Genomic DNA, 23,722 nt, shown 5'->3' with positions numbered 1-23,722 from the left:
GGAGCCCGATGTGGGACTTGATCCTGGGACTCTAGGATCATGCCCTGAGCCAAAGGCAGAAGCTTAGCCGCTGAGCCACCCAGGCGTTCCTCTCCCCATATAAGTTAAGAATCTCTTGTCTTGTGCTGCTTTAAGAATTTTTTCTTTATCTTTGAAATTAGCAAGTTTCACTATTAAATGTTGAGGTGTTGAATGGTTATTATTGATTTTTTTGGGGGGTCCTCTCTATCTCTTGGATCTGAATTCCTGTTTCCTAACCCAGATTTGGGAATTTCTTAGCTATGATATGTTCAAATATACTTTGTGGTCCTCTTTCTCTCTCTCTCTCTCTCTCTCTCTCTCTCTCTCTCTCAGTCTCTTCTGGAATCCCAATTATACATAAATTCTTCCTTCTCAAGCTATCATTTATTTCCCTAAGCCTCTCCTCATGGGAGCATCTGCCTTTGGCTCAGGGCATGATCCCGGGGTCCTGGGATCGAGTCCTGCATCAGGCTCCCCACACGGAGCCTGCTTCTCTCTCTGCCTATATCTCTGCCTCTCTCTGTGGCTCTCATGAATAAATGAATAAAATCTTTAATTTAAAAAAAACCCCACTATGTACAACCATCACCACTATAACTAGAACCTTTCTGTCATCCCAAATAGAAACTCTGTCCTCATTAAACAAGATCTCTCCATTCTTTCCTGCCCCCAGCGCTCAGGAACTTCTGTCTCTATCTGTTTAACTAGTCTAGATACCTTATATAAGTAGAATTACACAGAATTTGTCTTTTTGTGTCTGGTTTATTTCACTTAGCATAAGGTCCTCAAGGTTCATCCATGTTGTGTGTGTCTGAATTATATTTCTTTTATAGCTGAATGATATTCCATTGTGTTTATATATGTGTTTGTGTGTGTGTGTGTGTGTGTGTGTGTATATACACATACATATATATGTATATATACACTGTATTTTGCTTATCTGTTTTACCTATTTATGGTTATTTCCATTGACCTGGGCTTGTATTGGTTATTGTGAGTAATGCTGCTATGAACATTGGTGTACAGGTATCTGTTTGAGTCCCTGCATTTAATTCTTTTGAGTATATACCTGAAAATCATATGATAGTTCTATGTTTAACATTTTGGGGAATCACTAAATTGCTGAAAAGTTGACTCTTAAAAAATGAATAGTTATCATATGTTTAGAAATAGACTATAAGTTGGATCTATGTTTTTTCTCTTGGGACTGTAGTTTTTTCATTAATTTAGAGAATTTAGTAGTTTAACATGGGACTCATGAACTCACCCTTTTATAACACTTGGAATATACACACTATCAGATTTGTGTATATTCTCCTCCTTAATCAAATTAGAAAATTGATAGTTTCTCTAAGTTAATGTGTCAAAGATTTAAGTGTAAAATAATTCATGAGATTGTTGAGGTCCAAGTACCTTCCTTCGTGTATGTGATGAGAATGAATTGATTTACTTCTATCAGTAAACACACTAACATCTTTATGACCTGTGAAAAACGAAAGGCTGAATATATAATGAAGGAAATATGAGTATAAAATAGAAGATCTTGCTGTTCTAAAAACACTTTCTATCAAACAGAAATAACATTGGATTATTAGATGCCTAAATATTATAGGTACAGAAAGAATTAGGAAGAAAGTCACTGTGGAACTCTTGTTGCAGTATCTCTGAAATATACTAGAAGATAATCATAGATTTAAAATTGATTACCCTTTCTTTCCTAGAAATTGTAAAATGGGTTCTATCAGCTCACCAGTGCATGTTTGTATTTTTATAATACTGAAAGTGCCATTTCTGACCTGGCAGTTTCATCCTTTTTTAACATGACTTAGTCAGACAGGCTTCATCTGCAGAATGTATTGGATACAGGTATCATTTTACATCCACTATGAGAGAACTTTTAAGAACACGTTTAAAGTTAGGAAGATAATACTGCCAAAGTGACTGATGCAGCACTCCATTCCCATTGGGGGAAATGATGATTTTTGGGATTGATTGATCAGGAAGCTTCACCTCTTCCCAGAAGCTATTCCATATGGAATAATTTATATGCCCTTCCAGGTTGACTTTAGTTTAGCTTGCACGTAAAATCCATGTTCGAAAGCTGTGGAAGTAAATACTTGTAATAATCCTTGACTTCGTGGCTGTTAGAAATGCTATTCTGAAATGGCCTCCACCATGTTAAAACATTTGAAAGCAACTTTTATTTTTTATTTTTATTTTTTTTTTAAGATTTTATTTATTTATTCATGAGGGACACAGAGAGAGAGGCAGAGACATAGGCAGAGGGAGAAGCAGGCTCTATGCAGGGAGCCCGATGTGGGACTTGATCCCAGGACCCCGGGATCATGCCCTGAGCCAGAGGCAGAGGCTCAACCACTGAGCCACCCAGGCGTTCCTGAAAACAACTTTTAAAGTAAAGTAAAACATTTGAAAGTAACTTCTAACTTCACCTCAAGTAACTCACATTACATATGATGAAAAGGTTTCTTTTGATTTATTTCTTACTCTGTAAATATGAGTTGATTTTAATTGTGATTTAGAATTACTTATGTTCCTTCAGGAGTTTGAAAGTATAGCTTTCTAACTATGGTCTTATAATCTACTATCTTAATAACTTAAGAAACTATTTTATTTTGCAGCACACCATTAGTTTTGTATTACACTAGATGCCACTTCAGAATTATGAAAGGGCATGATAAAACTCTCATCTCTTAGTGGAGATCATATTGTTCATATTTAGAAGATGTTCTTTGTGACTCGTAATATTCTACTCCCTACCCTCAGGTGAAACCCTGTGTGAAATTGAACATATTCTGTGATATGGTTGCTGTGGAATCTGAAGAGTCTCCTTCAACACATACTTGTGAGCAGTGTGTGTCTGTGTTTATATTAGTTAATTAACATTTAAACAAATAGGCAACCATTTATAAAGTAGTTTGGCACCAAATCAGCCTTGAAAGCAATTATTTGATAGTCATTTATTCTTCAGATACTTATAGCAGGAACTGTTCTAGGTGCTGGAGATTTAGCAATAAGCAAATAGAGGTCCACCCCAACCCTTACCACCATGGAGTATACAGTTTGAAGTCTTTTGACCTTTTCATGTCCTGCCTAGAGGGAAAGGTGGAAGAGACTGGCTCTCTAGAGCCCTTCCTGAGTGGAGTTGTTCAACTCTATTCCTGGGGCCAGCAGAAAGCCTGGCACTGAGTGGTGTGTCTCATGAACATTTGCTGAGTGAATAAATGAGTAATAATGAGTTCACTGTCACTTTCTCATTTGGATTATTGCGTTAGCTTCCTAACTATTCTTATTTCCTCCTTCTTCCCCTCCTCACCACCCCTCCAGGCTGTTCTTAAAACAGAAACCAAAGTGATCTTGTCACAATCTAAGTCAGATTCTGTCACTCTTGTTCAGAGGTCTCCAGTGGATCTCCATTATACCCGGAGAAAAAGCCACAGCCTACAGTATCTGGCCTCCTGTTGCCTTCTGGCCTTACCACCTACTGGTCTTCCCCTCATTCATTCCCCTTCGACCACACCTGCTTTGTTGTTTCTCAAGCTCGCCAGCCAGGTTTCCATTCCTGAAACTTTCATCACCTTTCCTCTGTCCAAAATGCTCTGTCACAGGCCCACTCCCTCACCTTCTGTGGGTCTTTACTCAAATGTGGCTTCCTTAGTAAGGCCTTCCGCAGCTACCCTACCAAAAATTGCAACTCTTCTTTCCCTGACACTCCCGATCTCCCTCCCTTACTTTTCGCCCGACACGTTTCTCTAAAACACACACATACACCCCTTGGTTGGATGGATGGATTTTAATTTTGTTGTCCTCCATGGAGATACTATTGAAGACCACCGAGGTGAAGATTTTTCAGTTTTGTTCATTGATACATCTGCAACATCTATGAGTACCTGTTAGTATTTGTTGAATTAGTAAAAACAAAACAAAACAAAACGTTTTAACCAATGTTTCTGTTTGAAATATACTTTTAGTAGAACCAGAATGATGTCTGTGTGTGTGTGTGTGTGTGTGTGCTTTGATTAAATGACCACTGGTTTTGCCAGCACTGTGGCTCAAGGCCAATTGGTATGGTTCTAGTTCCAGTTCGACAACAGAGAGGTTGATCCCCAGCCTTCCCTAATGAATGTAGCTCAATGAAAAAAATCAGCTGTATTTGTCTTTTGACTACAAACACAAGTAAGTATACATCTTACTGTCTGTGGTGATGGTATTTGTCACTTGCCTTCTAACAGAATCTCTCACTCTGTTGATACTGTTTTTAATTGATGTAAATTAAAGGATGTGGCTCACATCCAGAGTGACATGTGCTGACAGGGTAAATGTTTGGATGTTTACTCTAAAGAATCATGCAGTATCAGACTGTAGAGGCACCTTCAGCCATTTCTTCTCATCTTTTTCACCTGCTTGAAATATCCTAAGCATCTCCCAGCTCTTGGGTTGCAGTCTCCCTAAAGGAGAAGCTCCATTGCGTTTTATTCTCTGAAGTACTTATCATTTGAGGGGCAGTGGAAAGATCCACAATAGAAGAGTTCTATACTTTCTAATCTTTAGTTGAAAGAAATCTTAACAGTCAATTTGCTGGTTTTAGATGTGTGGAATCCCTTTGATTAAACATAAGGAGCAGGATAGTGGCTGGAAGCATGACGTTTGGAATTGATTAAACCTCAAGTTCTCTTTGAATTCCAGTTTAGCATATTGTATATATTTTATCTTCATTAAAGATAAGAAAGTAAGTACTATGAAGTAAGTACTGTTATTAGCCATTTTATAGATGGGGAAACAGATTTGAAGAGGGTAAGCAATATGATCAAGATCACATAGTAAATTAATAATAAATATTCTGCATTATACAGAGGCAGAACCAGTAGGGTATGTGAGTGTGCATATATGGAGAGAGAGAGATTGATTGATCTTCAGGAATTGGGTTGCACAATTATGAAATCTGCAGGGTAGGATGACAGTCTGGAGACCCAGGGCAGAGCCAATGTTGTAGTTCAAGTTCAAAGGCTGTCTGCTGGCGGAATTCAAACCCAGTCTTACTTTTACCATTATGCTATGCCTCTTCTCAGATAAACCTGCTGGTTTAGGGCTTAGCACATGCTGAGACTGAGCATACAATTAAGTTCCACAGGAGTGGTTGAAAGTGGAAGGTCTATAAGGTTGCTACAGCTATGGTGTCATTAAATTTAGGGCTGAAGCTGAAATTGAGGTTCTCTAAAAGGTGTAAGGGATGATGATAACACACACAAAAAAATGAGGATAAAAGAAATAAGGGTGTGGATAACACACCGTAGCCTGAAGGAACCTGTCTATTGCAATTATCTAAAACAGGCATATTGTACTGCAGTCATTCTAGCCCAGGGTTACAAGATCAGACAGGGCCAGAACTCTGCCCCAGTTCTTTCAGAAAAACCTGTAGTTTCAGGAAGGATGTATGCTGGATGAGATCTCTGACCTTTGTCCATTTCTGTCTAAACCCAGAATTGCTCCATAACCAAATTGACCTTTGAAATACTTGATTCTTTCAACTCAGCCTTGCTCACTGGGTACTGTTAAAAGCCAAGGGGTAACTTTTTTTTTTCCTCTCCTGAATACCCTGTCTGCATTCCACAAAGGGGGTTGAAGTGGGATGCATGTAAGGTTGCTACAGTGATGTCATCATGTTAGGGCTTAACCAAGGTGGTATGATTCCTGGCAAGATAGCTAAAGTGGACAGTTAAAATTTGGTAGGAACAAAGGTCTCCAAAAAAATATGACTGGCACATAATTGAGTCATTTAGTTATCACAGAGGGTGTTAACCATCTCCTTCCTGTCTTAGCTGGAGAAAAAAGTAAGAAGTAAATTGATTTACACTGCATCTTGATGTAGAGTTAAAATTCTGTCTTGGAAGACAGCTGAATATTAAAATGAATGCTTAGGAAGAGAATGAACTTGTTTAAAAGACAGGGTGAGAGAATAGATGACCTTTTTAAACCAATCCTCAGAAATGTAAATTGTGGGTGGGATCCCTGGGTGGCTCAGCGGTTTAGCGCGCCTGCCTTTGGCCCAGGGTGCCATCCTGGAGTCCCGGGATTGAGTCCCGCGTTGAGCTCCTGGCATGGAGCCTGCTTCTCCCTCTGCCTGTGTCTCTGCCTCTCTCTTTCTCTCTATGTCTATCATGAATAAATAAAAAATAAAATCTTTAAAGAAATGTAAATTGTAAAGGTAAAATTACTTTTCTTAATCCTATCTTTGTGGCTTCTTTTATATGTTATGCTCCCTTTTGTTCTTAATGCTTGCTGTTGGTTTTATCTTCTGCATTACTAGCCCTGTCTCATGTCTGTGTGCAATAAAATGAAGTGTTTTAGGATTTACCAGGCACCATCACTTATGCTGGGGCCTGGGCAATTCAGGCCACTTCTCTGCTCCACTTTCCTCACCAGTGAAGTGGGGACTATAGTCCCACCTGCTTTCCTTCCTGTGAGGCATGGGTTCCTGGGGAATCATCAGGGCAGTACAAGACCCAGTAAGCCTTTAATTTGCATTAGCTGCTTTGATGATGGTGATGCACTTGAGGAAAAGGACTCTGAATGGGTAACTTTCCCACAGCCACATAGTAAGTGGCAGAGCTGACCATGTTTTTTTCAAACTTGGGTCTGTAAGACTCACACCCAGGCTCTTTCAAATATATTGTACTGATTTTTGTTTTGTTTTGTTTTTATTGTGATTAAAAAAACATACAAATTTTACCATCTTGACCATTTTTAAGTGCATAGCATAGTTAAGTAGTGTTAAGTATATTCACATTGTTGTGAAGCAGATATCCAGAACTTTTTCATCTTGCAGAACAGAAACTCTGTACTCCCCATTTCCTGTTCTCCCCAGCCACCGGTAGTCATCATTCTTCCTATATGACAAATTTCATTACATTAGATACTTCATGTAAGTGAAGTAATGCAGTATTTGTCCTGTTGTGACTGGTTTATTTCACCCAGCATAATGTCCCCCAACTTCATCCATGTTGTAGCATGTGACAGACTTTCCTTCTTTTTAAAGCTGTATAGTACACCACTGCATAGATACATGTATCGCAGTTTGTTTATCTGTTTATGCATCAATAGATATTTGGGTTGCTTTTACCTCTTGGCTACTATAAATAGTGCTCTGAACATGGGTGTGCACATATCTCTTTGAGAGCCTGTGTTCAGTTTTCTCGGATATATACCTAGAAGTGGGGTTGCTAGATCACGATAGTTCTATTTTTAATTTTTGAGGAACTGCCACACTTTTTTTTTATGGCAGTTCCATATTTTCAGTCCCACCAATAATTCACAAGGTTCCAACTTCTCCATATTCTCACCAACACTTGTTAATCTGTTTTTTTATGGTTTTCTCCATTATTTGTACTTCCCTGATGTTTTGTGATGTTGAGCATCATTTTGAATGCTTGTTGGTCATTGGTATATCATCTTTGGAAAACTGTTTCAACTTCTTTGCCCAAATTTTTAGTCAGGTTGATTTTTTCATTTTGGAGTTACAGTTTTTTATATATTCTGAATATTAACCCCTTCTTATATATATGATTTGCAAATATTTTCTCCCATTACATAGGTTGATTTTTTTTTTTTAAGGATTTTATCCTTCGGTGCACAAAATTTTTGAGGTCTAATGTAGCCCCATTTGTCTATTTTGCTTTTGTTTCTTGTGCTGAGTGTCATATCTACAAAATCATTGCCCAATCTGAAGTCATGCAGCTTTTTCCTTATGTTTTCTACTAGGAGTTTTATAGTTTGGGATCTTAAACATTTAGATCCCAAATCCATTTTGAGTTAATATCTGTGTGTAGTTTAAGATAAGGATCCAGTTTCATCCTTTTGCATAGGGTATGAGATTTTCCCAGCATCAGTTGTTGAAGAAGAGACTTCTTTCCCACCATACTGTTGTTTCAAGGAGAGAGGAAAGAGAGTGATAAGACAAGGGACAGACCATTATTTTGGGAAGAAATAATGCTAATTATTCCCCTTGTTTACTGCTACATAGATGGAGAAAGGTATCTGTAAATCTTTGTATGGTATGTTTATAAGAATTATGGAGAATTTGTTTCCTTGATTTAGACAGAGTTGAACTATTATTTATATTTATTCATGTGGAGAAAAGAAAATCAAGGCATTACAGTAATAAGATATTCTCTTTGGCTCCGGAGACACCAGCTTTGCAGAAATCCAAAGTCTCTGGAATCCAGAAGTTGCTGGCAGGTTGGTGGTGGGGGAGGAAACCTTTTTAATGGCAAACTAATGAGGCCCTGAGCTCCCAGAAGCAAACAGATGTGGAGGAGAAAAAGAGCCAAGGACTCAAAGAGGCTGTATTCTTCGTACTCTGATTTACAGTGGGGGCAGCATCTCACGAGGGCATGTGGCCATCCACAGAGGAAGTGGAGAAGAACAGGGAAAGTTAACATGCAGGAGCCAGAAGGGAGAGGCATGGAGGTCAGCAGCGCTGGACTGAAGGTACCCAGACCTGTGGTCTGGTGGTGGAGGGGAAGCGGAGAGCACAGAGCTCTTCCCCCTTCACCTAAAGTGAGCTAAAAAAATAGACTAAAAAACAGACTCTCCAAAAACTCAGTCCATAGGAGCACTGAATAGCTAACTAGGGAGGGGAAATATATGTGTATGTATAGCTTTTTGACTAATGGTAGCATTTCCAGAGTTGCTAAAACATTGCAAATGTCTGATTCTCTTGTTAAAATCTCTGGGCTATTATAGAAACTTTATTTGTATCTTCTTTCCTTTCCTTTTTTCATTAAGTATTAAGTATCTGTATATATTATTTATTGTGAGTGATGTTAATGTTGTGCATCCTTCCGTTGGAATTATAATGCAGTACAGAAGATAAAATGTTTATAAATAATGATAGAAGAAGACAAGTCATTTTAGATAACCTTATAAGGTTATCTAAAGGGAGAAAAAGGTCTTTTTTAGGGTGGAGAAACTGAGAGCAGACTATTATGTAAAGTTTATAGGTCTGGGTCCTTGATCACATTACATTGTATGGAAATGATAAGAGCTTTCAAAACAGTGATTCTGTAGGTCATATTAGTGTAAATAGTAATTGTGAAATGTTTGGTTCTGCTGTCCAGCTATACTAGATCTTCTCTTTGAGCTATTTACAAGCAGTGTAAATACCTCTGAAAATCAATACAAAGTATATAATTGTTACCTACATCATTTGACTAAGGTAGGATGATAGATACACTTACAGAAATATAACACCTTAGGTTGGACTAGCATTCTGGGGGAACTGAGGAACAGTAGTCTCACATAATATTATGCAAATAGTGTGAATTGTAAACATTTAGTCTTTTCTTTCTTTGAAGACTCTTTTTAGTTTTTGAGAATTTACCACATAATCCTATATGGTAAGAAAATATAGATAGAAAGGCTTGGGCTAAACGACATTACTAGGAGAACTATTCAATATGTGAATGGCAATTGAGAGACTTAAAATTTGTTGAGAGAGAATATCTCCTTCTGCATCATCTGTTCTTCTGGAGTTCAGCCAGATTTGACTGACATTCTGCCTGCAGGCTAAGAACTACTGACCCTTAAATTTTAAAACAGGTGGGTAAAGGGTAAAGTTCTACTGAAAAATGTCAATTTAGTGCATCAATTGCAAAACTATAATAAAACACATACATAAAACAATGAATAAATGTCGAAATACTGATTGCATTACAGATGGCCTATTACAGGGCCACTAGAAAAGTTATTTTGAAGATTTGAGTAACTGTAGCTTTTTTTTATCATGAGACTTATATCTTAACTCTGACTTTGTACCCACATCCTTATGTCATATTGTTCTCCTTTGCCTTCCATGAATTTCCCTTTATTGAGATATAATTGTCATAAAATAAGCCATTCATATTTGAATTTTACACTGTAAGGTTTTTGTCAATATTTTATTTTTAAGTAATCTCTACACCCAGAGTGGTGCTAACACAGCCCTGAGATCAAGAGTCGCATACTCCATCAACTAAGCCAGTCAGGCACCCCTGTAAGTTTTGACTAATGACATCATCACCACAATCAAGAAAATGTCATCCTCAACTTGTGTCATGCCCCTTTGTCTGTCTCTTCTTCTCTCTGGATCTCTGGGACTCTTTCACTAATGACATGTATAGAAAAAAGTTCTAAGAAATACTGTCTTTGAGAATTCTCTTAAATTCTAGAACTGGTCTGGATCCCTGAGCCAGTTCCTGGTCTTTGAGCCTATGTCTCCACCCACCGGCTTATTTGTACCTCTCTTGGCCTGGAGCCCTGCATGAAATTACAGTTCTGGACATGTAGTGTAGGTTAGCTTTGTTGGTGCTCTGCAGCTTCCTCAGCCACATTAAGCATTGTTGGCCAGTGCTTTCCAAACTATAGTGAGGATTGAGGCTCTTCTTTAAAAAACAAACAAACAAACAAACAAAAAACATTCAGTCCATTGCTGTTTGATGCTTCTGTAAAGGAATAAAAATGATTACTAGAAAAATGAAATTAAAAAGTCATATGAATACAAGTCTCGATTTTTTTCTTTAGATTCAGCAGATATAGGGCAGCCCTGGTGGTGCAGCGGTTTGGCGCCGCCTGCAGCCTGGGGTGTGATCCTGGAGACCCGGGATCGAGTCCCACATCGGGCTCCCTTCATGGAGCCTGCTTCTCCCTCTGTCTGTGTCTCTGCCTCTCTTTCTCTGTGTCTATGAATAAATAAATAAAATCTTTAAAAAAAAAAAGATTCAGCAGATATAAAATTTCTCTGTCAAATTTTAAATTTCTAAGTACTTGTTTATTTCTGCACTGTTTTTAGTGCAGATTGATAGCAAAATCTCATGGTCATAGGCTACTCTGAGTGGCACTGTGATAGACAACCCTACTTTTCCCCATGTGCTTCAGTGGGTTCAGAGATCTCTCTGGCACACTCTTAGAATTTCCCACTTGGAATGTTCTACATTGGCAGAATGTTTGACTTAAGAAATGAAAGAGGGCAGCCCAGGTGGCTCGGCGGTTTAGCGCTGCCTTCAGCCCAGGGCCTGATCCTGGAGACCCAGGATCCAGTCCCATGTCGGGCTCCCTGCATGGAGCCTGCTTCTCCCTCCGCCTGTGTCTCTGCCTCTCTGTCTCTGTTTCTCATGAGTAAATAAATAAAATCTTTAAAAAAAAAAAAAAGAAAGAAAACTAACAGTTGTTGAATACTCACTATATGCCAGCCCATTTGCAAAGCATTCTTTTATGAGGTTGTTTGTGGGCTTGTCATCTTTGGCCTTTATTATGTTGACATACACTCCCTCTATACTCACTTTGTTGAGTTTTTCAGTTCATGAATGGATGTTGAATTTTGTCAAATCCTCTTTCTGTATTGAGAGAACCATATGATTTTTATCCTTTGTATTGGTAACATGTTGGTCCCTCCTTGCATTGCTGGAACAAATCTACCTTTGATCATGCTGTATAGTCCTTTTGATGTACTGTTTAATTCAGTTTGCTAATATTTAATAGAGGATTTTTGCATCTGTGCTCATCAGGGATGCTGTCCATAGTTTTCTTTTCTTGTGGTAGCCTTGTCTGGTTTTGGCAACAGTATAATGCTGGCCTCTTATGTTTTGGAAGTGTTCCTTCCTCTTTTATTTTTTTGGAAGAGTTTGAGAAGTGTTGATTTTAATTCTTCTTTAAATGTAGAATTCACCAGTGAAGCCATCTGTCCTGCACTTTTGTTTGTTGGGAGGTTTTTGATGATTGATTCAGTCTCCTTACTAGTAACTGGTCTGTTTAGACTATTTCTTCATGATTCAGTCTGGGCAAAACATTTTTTTTTTTTTAATTTCTACAAACAACCCTGAAGTATAGGTGATATTAACCTAAGTGGAGGGTTGAATTAACTCGTTTATATTGTTCATATTCAGTTAAATGTTTCTGAGTTCTTGCTATGGATCAGGTTTATCCTAGGTTCTGGGGGAGTCAACAGGAAGTAGAGCAAATAAAACTCTCTGACCTTGTGGGGCTCACATCTTTGTTGGGGGGAAACATCATAAATAAATGAAACCTATTAGTTGGTGATAAATGATGTAGAAAGAAATAAACTAGAGAAAGGTACAGGGGGATAGGCAGTGGGGCTTGCACATTTGAGTTAGAGTACTTGGAGAAGTCTTCATGACATTTGGGCAGAGACCTGAAGGGACTGATGGGGAGAGAACCACTCAGAGCTAGTGGCAGTGGTAAAGGTCCTGGAGTTTTCTGAGATGCTCACTGATATGAAGGACCTTTCTCCTAGCTAGTAAATGGCTCATCTGGGTTTGAACTCATATTTGGCCTTTTCTGTTATGCTTTACAGTTTTTAATCACTATCTATGCTCCTGGTTTAAAGATACCTGAATTCAAATAAAGTGCAAATCCATTTGGTTGTGGGAGTGTAATTTATGTCTGTTAGGGAGTTAGACTGGAAGTCTGCTCTCTATTTGAATCTTGCTTTTGATTAGGTCTGGATATTTTCCAAGGCTTTGAGTATCTTATTCCTAAATGTACAAAATAGATGAGTTTTGTAGGGTTGAGTTTCCATTTTTAAGTGGATGAAATTTCTCTAGGGGGCATAGAAAGCCAGACAAAATCAGGGAAAGGATTTTCAAAGGAGACGTGATGATTAAAGCTTTGGAAAGAAGACATTGCTTTTGTCTAAGTACTTTGAAGTTAAGGATTATGTAAGTCCTTCCTTACTACGAATGACCTGGTGCTTATCAGATAGCTCTCTTTGGCATTGACAGGAGCCTTTGTTGGGACTCTTTACTTGTCTGGTTGCTCTCCCCTGCCCGCGACTTCCCTTCAGCACATGCCAACAGCTCTGCCCCAGACCCTTTACCTGTGGTCCTAAAAGAGGACTCCAGCCGCCTCCATTTTGACCTCAGTCTCCACTTCCTAATTTATTAAGTTCTTTCCAGTTTCTCTCTTAACTCAGGCAGAAGACCCGTGGGTGAAGCACCCCTGACAGGAACTGAAACGACCCCTCAGGCACTAAGGACTGCCCTGAGCCAGCCAGACCCTAACGACTGACCCTGCAGCAGGTGGGCGGTGACCTTTACTTCCCATCTGCATATACCCACCATCCTTTGTCCCACATTTTCCAGACATACACCTGGACGTATTTTTAGCACTTTGGAGACATTAGTCAGCTGTCTTCCTGGCGTTGGCCTCACTGAAATAAATTCCTTTCTTGTTTCACCACCACTCCTGTCTCTGCCTTTGGATTTTGTCAGCGGTGAGTGACTGAGCCTGGTCTGTTTTGGAGCCCCTGCACTAGGACCTCTTGCACTCCTGCCCTGGTTCAGCTAGCTGCTGAACCTTGGACTTCTCTGCCCTGTCACCTCCTCTACCAACCCTAGAGTGGGTTGGGGAAGATGAGGAGTGGCATGCTGTCATTCATGATTTCAAGTGTTGTATGTTTGGACAAATGTTATGATATATATATGCATCATTATGGTCTTAGATTATTTTCACTGCCCTAAAAATCTCTGTGCTCTGCCTGTTTATCCCCCTCTCCCCCCTCCCATGTCTTGCTGATTTCTATGTTGAAATTTAATACTTTGAGTAAGTATACTTACACATTTGGTGGGGGATACTCATTACTTTTGGAACTTATATTATCTCTTATATATAACATTCCCTTGGTAACAAGCCTCACACACTTGGAGTTACCTATCATGTAAAATAATTTTTCCTATTATTTTTTTTTCTTATTAGTTTGCTTTATTGTTTGTAACTTCCCATCCAATGTCGTTAGAATGGAGATGGGATTTTTAAACCTGGAGTAGTAGTATTTTTTTTCCAAACATAGTCATATACTTTTGGTGAACTAACCATTCTACAAACAATGAAAAACAGAAATCAGCAAGGTTGGCCTTGATTGGTAAAACCTGAGCTCTCCCAAAGTTAGCTTAAAATATTGAATTGTTTTATTGCCCTTTAAGGATCGCAAGGAGCGCACGTAGCAAGCCCTGACAAGTACCTCTTTGTTTAAAGCTATGTTAGCCATCCAGATGTTTTTGGCTTGCTCTTTTTCATCAGAAAACACTTCTTGAAATTTTCTGGAGGCCCTTTTGGTCGGATGCAGTTCTGTATACTGTCTCTTCCCTGACTTTTTATTCTTATGTTTGATAACATTTTGTTGTAGGAGGGCTGCTGGGCTGAGTGGGTCTGGACTGGACTGAACACTGACTTTCAGAGGTTGCAGCTTTAGCTCCAACTCTCCTTTTCTCCTCTTCCTTTAGGCATTGTTTTTTTTTTTTTTCTTTAAAGAATTTCATGGTTTGATTTGTAATGACTATTCCAGAAGTCAGTCTTGAGTCATCAGGGTTATTTAGTCTGTTGTCTCATGTGCATGTGTGTGTCAGTGGATATTTGGATAGCACGGGACATAGCAGTCTTGATTCTATAGCCAGAACCAACTTGAAAGAGGTTGCCAGCAGGAGAAAACAATAGCAAGATAATGCAAATAGGCATTTGTGCTCTACACCTGCATTAGGAACCAAAGGCAGCTGAGGCCAGGATTCGAAGTTTTTCTACAGTTGGTGGTAGATGAGACATAACATGAGTAAGAGGGCTTGGGAATGAGGGAGAGGCCTGGTCTTGATGTTAATATTAGAATTACAGCAGTAATAGAGGCTCATTATGCATCACTGATTTCCCCTAATCATTGTAGCTCTGTTTTGTTTTTTCTTTTAAGATTTATTTATTTTAGAGAGAGAGAACCTGAGTCAAAACCAAGAATTGGATGCCTCATCAACTGTGCCACCCAGGCACCCCTAGCTCTGTTTTTTAAAATAAGATTTTAGGATTTATGTACAAGAACAAGAGCTACTGGATACCAGGTTTTACTCATCGTGTGAGGGAGTTAGATTAGAATTTTTGATAACAAGTCAGTCCCAATTATCATTCATCTTAAGGTAAGGAACAAAGCTCCTGGTCTCAGGTTATAATCTAGAACGGAAAGGCAAAATAAGCTCATTGATCCCTTCCCTCCCCCTCCCCTCCCCTCCCCTCCCTTCCCTTCTCTTCCCTTCCCTTTTTTTCCCTTCCTTCCTTCCTCCCTCCCTCCCTCCTTCCCTTCCTTCATTTGTTTATATTGAGGTATAATTGACATAACATTATATTAGTTTTAGGTGCATACCATAATAATTCATAATAATTATGCATAACATAATTCATAATTATATATATTGAAAAATGAGGATGCCTGGGTGGCTCAGTGGTTAAGTGTCTGCCTTTTGGCTCAGGGCATGATCCCGCAGTCCTGGGATCGAGTCTCCCATCGGGCTCCCTGCATGGAGCCTGCTCCTCCCTCTGCCTATGTCTGTGTCTCTCATGAATAAATAAAATCTTTTAAAAAATTAATATATTGAAAAATAATCACCACAGTAAGTCTAGTTATCATGTGTCCCAGATTTTTCTTGATATATGGCAGCATATGGTAGATATCCTGGAGAGAGAGTAATCAGTACTCAAAAGACAGAGTGCTCCCCTTAGGTAGGAAGAAAAAGGCTAACAGAGGTTTTTGACCACTTCAAATAAGGACACTCATTTCTGTTACTGCTTCATAACTTCCTGACACTGTGGTTTGATCTTGACTCATATGTCCAAATTCCTTGAAAATGCGTTTGAACCTCTCAGAATACATTATGATCTCTTAGAATTGTCTCTACACTGAGTATATTGTTATATGATCAGTGACCATTACTTGTCTCCCATAAACTATAAGCTCTTGAAAGGCAGTGAAACTGTCTCCTTGTTCCTTGGGGCTTAGCACAGAGCCTGACATTTACTAGCAGGTGGTGCTTTTTTGTGATTCCTTTCCTTGAGCATTTTCCTTTCCCTCCTTTTGCTTTCTGAGGACAGCCAGTAGAGCTTACTCTCCGAAGTCTCTCCTTGCCAACACTGCCTCTGCTATTTCTAGAGTCTCCTTGCCAACACTGCCTCTCTTATGTGCTTTGTATGTATGTCACAGTCTAGGAAGTTACTCAGGGCCAGAGGGTGTGCCATACTCATCCTTAGTGCCCTGTGCCTACAGCAGTTCATTACATGGTAGTCATTGGGTACATATTTGCTGAAATAAAAATGAAGGGACTTACAAGTATTTATTTATTTGCCACTCACCCCCTTGTTTTAGTGGTACAAGGTGGGTAATGATAAGTTAACACTTGCATTGGCTCAAAAGTTAATTTTTACTGTTTTTTACCCATTTGCATTTTTAACAAAAACAGTTTCTCCATATTATAATACTTCATTTTTTAAGTAAGAGGAAAATGATGCTTCATGTGTTTTTTTTTTTTTTTTTTTTTTAAGATTTTATTTATTTGTTCATGACAGAGAGAGGCAGAGACACAGGCAGAGGGAGAAGCAGGCTCCATGCAGGGAGCCCAACGTAGGACTCCATCCCTGGTCTCTAGGATCACACCCTGGACTGAAGGTGGCGCTAAACCGCTGAGCCACCGGGGCTGCCCAGCTTCATGTGTTTTTAAACTACTGATCAGCATCTCTGGGAATGTAACAGTGCGGCAGTTAAAAAAAAATGAAAAGCTATTTTTTCTGGGAAATAAACTCTTGTCCAACTGTTCTTCCTTCTTACCAAATGACTTGAATGTACTTATGAGCTTGTACATGTTTCGACACCTATGGGGAAGTATATAATAAATTGCCAGGTAGTCACCAATAATTTCTAATTATGACTCAGTTTATCTTCCATCTGCAGTTCTTAACAGAGCAAATCCTTTGCACTTGAGTTTGTAAGAACTTGTGTATTTCTAACCCATATATACTCCATCCTATTTGTTATATCTTCTCTTTAAATAGAGGTGCTTTTATTCTGAAATAGTTTTGCAATATTAAAGTTAACTGTATAAGTTGGTGGCATGATAAGACCTTGACTGTTTGGAGTATGAAATATCTATGCTTTCCTGCATCCCCATTCACAGAGGTTCCTGTAACCAGAAGGCTTAATGCTTTGGCTGAAGTCTCAAAAGCATCTCAGCTGTCATAAGTACGAGAAATGTTTGTTTTAGTTCATGAAATGTAAATTTTTTAATCCAGTTCCCAAGAAACATGATGATGTAGAGGTATCCTTTCTGTCTTCTCCAAGAATAAATTCAATCTTGACTTTCAGGTTAACACCCTGGATTTGTTGTCCAATATCACCTTTTTTGCTATGCATTCATGAGAATTTACAGGCATTTTCATGCCAAAATGTAGCATTTTAATAATTATGATTTTTATCGTTCAGCTAAAACTCAAGTGATACAGAATTTTGTAACAAAAAAAGCTTGTTTGACTTCTTATGTTTATCTTTGTAGAGCCTGAGATTTAGACAGAATGGTTATTATCCCATTTTGTAGTTGCTAAAGCTGAATATCAGATATTTTGATTGAACCAAAATGTCACAGCTAGTAAGTGGTAGAGTTAAGACTGTAACCCAGGGACTTTTACTTGTAGTCAGGGCACCTTCCACCACTATATGGTGTTTCTGTGCATATTGAACTTATAGCTAGTCTAAAGCTGTGATTTTCAGCTATGCTAAAAGCATTTAAATTTTTTTGTTAATGTTTAATATACATACAAAGGGGTACACAAATCTTTTTTTTTAAAGAAGATGGCTATCTTACTTTTTAAAATTTAATTTATTTATTCATGAGAGACACAGAGAGGTAGAGGCATAGGCAGAGAAAAAAGCAGGCTCCCTGAGCTGAAGGCAGATGCTCAACAACCCAGTGACTCAGTTTAAGAGTACACAAATCTTAATTAAGCACACAGGTTGATGAATTTTCACAAAGTGAATGCATAGTTATTTTGAATATAAATTCATACTAAAATTTATTTAACATGGAATGTGAAGGACCCTCTTGATTCCAAAGAAATTTATTAATTTTTAAAGATTTATTTATTTATTTTAGAGAGGGAGAGAGAGAAAATAAGCAGGAAGGACAGAAGGAGGGGGAATCTTAAGTAGACTCTGTGCTCAGTGTGGAGTCTGACATAGGACTTGATCTCACAACCCTAAGATCACAACCTGAGTCAAAACCAAGACTTGGATGGCACCGAGGTGTCCTGAAATACATTTATTTTTCAACTCCTATTACATTTTCCTCAATACTTACTTGAATTGTTTAAGTGGACTTTTAGTTTCCTAGTGTGTTCATTTCTTTGAGACTAGGAGTCTGCTCTCTGGCATAGGTAGGGGGATACACTTGTGTATAAGAATCACCACTTATAATAAACTTCATTTGGGTTTAGGCCAGTGAGGAATCAGGCAACAAATTGTGGAGTCTTAAGGTTTATTTCAGGAGTACTAAGTACCAGGCCCTATGAGCAGTCTGAAAGGCTGAGTGAAATTTTCCCAGAGGAAGTGACATTTAGGTTGAGTCCCAACTGATGATAATTATGCAAAGATGCCATTCTAGGCAGGAAGAGCAGAAGGGACAAGAACATAGGATGTTGACGTGTGGTAGGTCCCCATGGTTGGATTGGAGTGTGTGAAATGGGGAGCAGACCTTGGCAATGGCACTGGGAGCAGGGACATCTTGTGTCAGGCTGACTGCTTTTATTGTTAAGTTTCCTTGGTTATGAATAATAGGAATTGACTCTGGCAAACATGAGCTAAAAGGAAGTTATTGGAAAGATAGTGGGGTGGCTCAGAGGACTAAAGAAAGGGCCAAACATCCAGGTCTCTGAGAGGATAAAGAACGAGAGTAACTCCTAGCATCTCAGCAGAAGAATCCATGGAATTTCTCTGTAGGATGATACCATTAGTTGGCTTATCCTACCTGCTGAGGACTGTCTCTACTCAGATTTCTGATTTTCAAGAAAAAGAATCTAATTAGCTTATTAGTTCAGGTCCAGTGCCCAACCAGGACCAGTCACTGTTGCCAGGGATAAGAACAAACACTGAACTGTGGAGAAGAGCTAATTTCAGGCAGGTAACAGGGTTTTCATTTGAAGTGTTGAGTTGGCATACCTAAGTGTAGACCATGTTTAATTTAAGGACGCTTCATTACTTCTGGAATTCCAATCCTGCCATCAGGGTCCTCTCACTCTGATATAGGGACATAGGCCAGGACTGTCCCTTTCCTGTCATGTCCTTGGGCAACTAGAATCTTCCCACAGTATTGCCATGGAAATTTACAAGCTGCATCCCCTTCTCATCCTCCTATACTTTGAACACTTACAGGTCCAAGATGCAATTAGGGATTGTATCTTGCTCAAACTCAAAAAGACTCCCAGAGCTAGGAGCATTTAGGACCAGGTATTGCCCTTTAGGGTCTTTGTTTAGATATTATTGTGGTTAGACAAGGCTTACTTTTCTATGACACTGTTTTCTTTCTTTCATTCTTTTTAAGATTTTATTTGTTTATTTGACAGCACGAATGCAAGGAGGGATAGCAGCAGAGGGAGAGGGAGAAGCAACTTCTTTGCTGAATAGGGAGCTTGATATGGGGCTCAGTCTCCGAACCCCAGGATCATAACCTGGGCAGAAGGCAGATGGCTGGCATCCAGGCACCCCTATGACCATGTTTTCTTGATATAATCTCATCTGAGTTTGAAAATACTTGAAAACTGGGGACTGACTTGATTTAAAAGTTTAAATTATAATTGGAAGTTTTATAGTTAGTGTTCTAATTTAGTAGTGTTCAGTGATATGGTCAAGTCAAACCCTGATAGGTGGTTCCTTTAGATACTTTAATCAGTTCTTTTGCCATCAGGTAGCTTAATGGCCTCAGAAATCCTCTAGGGCAGTAGTTCTCAGTGGGGCTAGAACTCTTCCCTAAGGAGCAACCAGGAACTTGTGGGGTATTTTTTTGTTACTTTAATGGCTTGGGCAAGCGGCACATAGGCATTGGGTTGGTGAGGGCTGGGGATGCTAGATGTCATGGACTTTGCATCCACAGGACTTTGGTGCAAGTTCAAAAGAAAAAAAAACCCTTGGGCAGCCCGGGTGGCTCCGTGGTTTAGCGCCACCTTCAGCCCAGGGCCGGATCCTGGACACCCGGGATCAAGTCTCATGTCAGGCTCCCTGCATGGAGCCTGCTTCTTCCTCTGCCTGTGTCTCTGCCTCTCTCTCTCTCTCTCTCTGTCTGTCTCTGTCTCTTATGAATAAATAAAATCTTTTTAAAAAAAACTTTTAATTTTTTTTTAATTTTTATTTATTTATGATAGTCACACAGAGAGAAAGAGAGAGAGGCAGAGACACAGGCAGAGGGAGAAGCAGGCTCCATGCACTGGGAGCCCGATGTGGGATTCGATCCTGGGTCTCCAGGATCACGCCCTGGGCCAAAGGCAGGCAGTAAACCGCTGTGCCACCCAGGGATCCCTAAAAAAACTTTTATAATTATCTGAGCATAGCATCTGGTTCTATTTTAGGTATAATCATGGACTACTTTTACACAGTTTCAGTAAACACTAAGTGTTTCAAGAATGCCCTGAAATTTGTAAGTTGAGTGAAAAATGAAGTTTGCTCAGGATTTTACTGTAAAGCTCTACTCTCATAGGTAGTATTAATTTCTTTTTTATCCTGTTCAGAATCTCAAAGCCTTTAAGATAACAATTAGGATATATTGGGGAGCATCTGAGTGGTGCAGTCAGGTAAGTTTCTGACTTGGTTTTGGCTCAAGTCATGATCTCAGGGTCGTAATATTGAGTCCTGTGTGCGAGTTCAGCGTAGAGTCTGCTAAAGACTCTCTCCCTCTCCCCTCCACTCTGCTTTCTATCTCTCTCTCAAATAAGTAAATACATTTTTTAAGAAATAGAAAACCTGAACAGGCCAATAACCAGGGAGGAAATTGAAGCAGTCATCAAAAACCTCCCAAGACACAAAAGTCCAGGGCCAGATGGCTTCCCAGGGGAATTCTATCAAGCGTTTAAAGAAGAAACCATACCTATTCTACTAAAGCTGTTTGGAAAGATAGAAAGAGATGGAGTACTTCCAAATTCGTTCTATGAGGCCAGCATCACCTTAATTCCAAAACCAGACAAAGACCCCACCAAAAAGGAGAATTACAGACCAATATCCCTGATGAACATGGATGCAAAAATTCTCAACAAGATACTAGCCAATAGGATCCAACAGTACATTAAGAGAATTATTCACCATGACCAAGTAGGATTTATCCCCGGGACACAAGGCTGGTTCAACACTCGTAAAACAATCAATGTGATTCATCATATCAGCAAGAGAAAAACCAAGAACCATATGATCCTCTCATTAGATGCAGAGAAAGCATTTGACAAAATACAGCATCCATTCCTGATCAAAACTCTTCAGAGTGTAGGGATAGAGGGAACATTCCTCAACATCTTAAAAGCCATCTATGAAAAGCCCACAGCAAATATTCTCAATGGTGAAGCACTGGAAGCCTTTCCCCTAAGATCAGGAACAAGACAGGGATGTCCACTCTCACCACTGCTATTCAACATAGTACTGGAAGTCCTGGCCTCAGCAATCAGACAACAAAAAGACATTAAAGGCATTCAAATTGGCAAAGAAGTCAGACACTCCCTCTTCGCCAATGACATGATACTCTACATAGAAAACCCAAAAGCCTCCACCCCAAGATTGCTAGAACTCATACAGCAATTTGGTAGTGTGGCAGGATACAAAATCAATGCCCAGAAATCAGTGGCATTTCTATACACTAACAATGAGACTGAAGAAAGAGGAATTAAGGAGTCAATCCCATTTACAATTGCACCCAAAAGCATAAGATACCTAGGAATAAACCTAACCAAAGAGGTAAAGGATCTATACCCTCAAAACTATAGAACACTTCTGAAAGAAATTGAGGAAGACACAAAGAGATGGAAAAATATTCCATGCTCATGGATTGGCAGAATTAATATTGTGAAAATGTCAATGTTACCCAGGGCAATTTACACGTTTAATGCAATCCCTATCAAAATACCATGGACTTTCTTCAGAGTTAGAACAAATAATCTTAAGATTTGCGTGGAATCAGAAAAGACCCCGAATAGCCAGGGGAATTTTAATAAAGAAAACCATATCTGGGGGCATCACAATGCCAGATTTCAGGTTGTACTACAAAGCTGTGGTCATGACAGTGTGGTACTGGCACAAAAACTGACACATAGATCAACGGAACAGAATAGAGAACCCAGAAGTGGACCCTGAACTTTATGGTCAACAAATATTCGATAAAGGAGGAAAGACTATCCATTGGAAGAAAGACAGTCTCTTCAATAAATGGTGCTGGGAAAATTGGACATCCACATGCAGAAGAATGAAACTAGACCACTCTCTTTCACCATACACAAAGATAAACTCAAAGTGGATGAAAGATCTAAATGTGAGACAAGAATCCATCAAAATCCTAGAGGAGAACACAGCCAACACCGTTTTTGAACTCAGCCACAGTAACTTCTTGCAAGATACATCCACGAAGGCAAAAGAAACAAAAGCAAAAATGAACTATTGGGACTTCATCAAGATAAGAAGCTTTTGCACAGCAAAGGATACAGTCAACAAAACTAAAAGACAACCTACAGAATGGGAGAAGATATTTGCAAATGACTATCAGATAAAGGGCTAGTTTCCAAGATCTATAAAGAACTTATTCAACTCAACAGCAAAGAAACAAACAATCCAATCATGAAATGGGCAAAAGACATGAAGAGAAATCTCACAGAGGAAGACATAGACATGGCCAACATGCACATGAGAAAATGCTCTGCATCACTTGCCATCAGGGAAATACAAATCAAAACCACAATGAGATACCACCTCACACCAGTGAGAATGGGGAAAATTAACAAGGCAGGAAACTACAAATGTTGGAGAGGATACGGAGAAAAGAGAACCCTCTTACACTGTTGGTGGGAATGTGAACTGGTGCAGCCACTCTGGAAAACTGTATGGAGGTTCCTCAAAGAGTTAAAAATAGATCTGCCCTACGACCCAGCAATTGCACTGTTGGGGATTTACCCCAAAGATACAGATGCAGTGAAACGCCGGGACACCTGCACCCCGATGTTTACAGCAGCAATGTCCACAATAGCCAAACTGTGGAAGGAGCCTCGGTGCCATTGAAAGATGAATGGATAAAGAAGATGTGGTTTATGTATACAATGAAATATTACTCAGCCATTAGAAATGACAAATACCCACCATTTGCTTCAACGTGGATGGAACTGGAGGGTATTATGCTGAGTGAAGTAAGTCAATCGGAGAAGGACAAACATTATATGTTCTCATTCATTTGGGGAATATAAATAATAGTGAAAGGGAATATAAGGGAAGGGAGAAGAATGTGTGGGAAATATCAGAAAGGGAGACAGAACATAAAGACTCCTAACTATGGCAAGCAAACTAGAGGTGTTGGAAGGGGAGGAGGGCGGGGGGGAAGGGGGGTGAATGGGTGACGGCACTGAGGGGGGCATTTGACGGGATGAGCACTGGGTGTTATTCTGTATGTTGGTAAATTGAACACCAATAAAAAATAAATTTATTATAAAAAATGTATATTGAAAAGGGTATTGTTTTTTATTTTAAATGAGAGATGATTGGTAAACTAATTTTTTCTCAAGTGAAATAGGGCAGACACACCAAGGAGAATATATGTGTAGGGCTGAACATGGTAAACTTGTTGGGTTATAAATGTGTTTCATAAAGAAGGACCTAAGA

The 23,722-nt window shown here is 39.3% G+C and overlaps 1 protein-coding gene across 3 annotated transcripts in view; it reads left to right on the top strand.

Annotated features, from left to right (window-relative positions):
- LIMS1 (LIM zinc finger domain containing 1) overlaps positions 1–23,722 on the top strand; it is a 146,464-nt gene that overhangs the window by 25,963 nt on the left and 96,779 nt on the right. The window contains exon 1 of one of the 3 annotated variants that reach the window (XM_072844345.1): positions 8,369–8,526. The exons of the other annotated variants lie outside the window; for them this stretch is intronic. The gene's annotated coding sequence lies outside the window, so the exon portion shown is untranslated. Of the gene's footprint in view, positions 1–8,368; positions 8,527–23,722 lie in introns of those variants that run through there. 3 annotated transcript variants of the gene reach the window in all.

Source organism: Canis lupus, chromosome 11, assembly GCF_048164855.1.
Source record: "Canis lupus baileyi chromosome 11, mCanLup2.hap1, whole genome shotgun sequence".
NCBI classification, from domain to species: Eukaryota; Metazoa; Chordata; class Mammalia; order Carnivora; family Canidae; genus Canis; species Canis lupus.
The sequence above is the reverse complement of the archived record's forward strand: the minus strand, read 5'-3'. Positions and strand labels throughout refer to the sequence as shown.